The 1752-nt window shown below is 36.6% G+C and overlaps 1 pseudogene; it reads right to left on the bottom strand.

Annotated features, from left to right (window-relative positions):
- Nucleotides 1-771: 771 nt before the first annotated feature.
- On the bottom strand, nucleotides 772-1530 carry LOC102408053 (annotated as a pseudogene).
- Nucleotides 1531-1752: the final 222 nt, after the last annotated feature.

The following is a 1752-nucleotide window of genomic DNA, read 5'->3' as shown; positions in this document are numbered from 1 at the left end:
CTCTTTCATATTTTACTGTCTAGAATTTTAGTTCCAAATCGATTTAAACTTAATCCCCATTGGTCATTATAATTTTTAAAACAGGTACCTAAATATTTAGCATGTGTAGCGATTTCTTTGCTTACTTGTACATCTTGTTTTTTCTATTCTTTTCTTCCAGACTACATTTCATCTTGTTAAAGTTTTATCCTTTTGTAATTCTCTTAGCACAGATATGGAAATAGTAACTGCAGTCTTTTTATGTCTGAAAATGTAATTTCTGTGCTCACTCTTTAAGGATGTTTTAGCTGCTTATAGAATTCAGCCCTTTTGAGATGTTTATTCCACTTTAAACTGGCATCTGTTGATGAGAATTCTACCTTCCTACTGCCGTTCCTTTGTAAGTAACCTGTTGTTTAGTAGGTTTTTGAGGGTTTTAATGCTCTACACCTAGCTAGGTGTGGATTTATTGCTATTTATCCTGTTCAAAATTCTGCGATTCTTCAGTCTGTGGAATCATATCTTTCTTTAGTTCTGGAAAATTATATCCATTGTCTTTTCCAAAGTGTTCTCTTTACTCTTTCTGTTGTTTCCTTCTGAAATTTGAAAAAAACAAAACAAAATTTCAATTCTTCTTTCTTCATTATCTCTTAATTTCTTCTATCCCATTATCCTTTCCCTGCTGATTTTCCGTGTGATGCCCTTAGATTTGCTTTCTAAAGCACTGGTTTTTATCTTTATCTGTATAGAGGTTTTTTTTTTTTTTTTTTAAATGCCTGATCTTATCTATTAGTTACTCTTAGAACATCTCATTTTTGACTGGACTCAGACTTAGAAGTAGAAGCTATCAGAGAGGACAGCCTCCGTCTCTTAGCAATCTGTTCCTGCTTTTTCTTTGGCTTCCTTCTTTCTCTTGGCCAAAAGTTTAGTATATTCTGCAGCCTCTTCTTCATTTTTCTTAGTACGCTGTTTCTTAAGAGCAATTTCTCCCGCGTTTGTGTTGCAGAAATCTTGGAGTCATGAGACACTGAATCTTGGGTGCTTTAGTCCTAGGTTTCTTACCTTCTTTTTTTAGGGGCTTTCGCACAACATACTGGCAGACATCATCTTTAGAGATTGAAAAGCTTGCAGATTCTGCTAGCTCTTTTGGGATCAAGGCAATGAGGCACTGTAGTATCAGTGAGTCCTGGAATATTCTTCTCCCCTTTTTTCATGATACCAAATAGAGAACACTCAGATTGGCATCCACAATGCAACCCTGTACAGATTTGCACTTTCTCTCTCTGGTCCTCCTTGGTCTGTAACAGGAATGCCCCTTACTCAGCAGCAGGCATCTCCACCATGGGTCAAGACACCCTGCTTCATGGGGAAACCCTGCTTATCATTCCTACCACTGATCTGGACCACATAACCCTTCCATTCTTCAGCCAGTACATCAGCAGCAACTTCTGTGTCCATATTCTTCTTGTAGAAAGGACGAAGTTTTCATTCATCATCCACTTCAATGAGCTTCTGGCAGCCAGTGGCCAGCAAAGAGACCTTCAGCTTCATTCTGAAGTGGCTGATAGCCTCCAAGGCACCATGATAAAGAGTAGAGTTGTTATTTAAGCCATATATTCAGCTTCTCATATCAATGACTATATTTCCCATTTATAGAAAATGATTTATTTCTCATATTAATTTTTTCTTTCTTTTAAAAATATTCTGTGCTCAGTACCTCTAAAAAAAAAAATTCTGTTTCTACTTTATGTTGCATCAATTCCTTGATATCTG

This window comes from Bubalus bubalis, chromosome 6 (assembly GCF_019923935.1).
Source record: "Bubalus bubalis isolate 160015118507 breed Murrah chromosome 6, NDDB_SH_1, whole genome shotgun sequence".
Taxonomy (NCBI): domain Eukaryota; kingdom Metazoa; phylum Chordata; class Mammalia; order Artiodactyla; family Bovidae; genus Bubalus; species Bubalus bubalis.
Note: the sequence above shows the minus strand (reverse complement) of the source record. Positions and strands in the feature narration are given on the sequence as shown.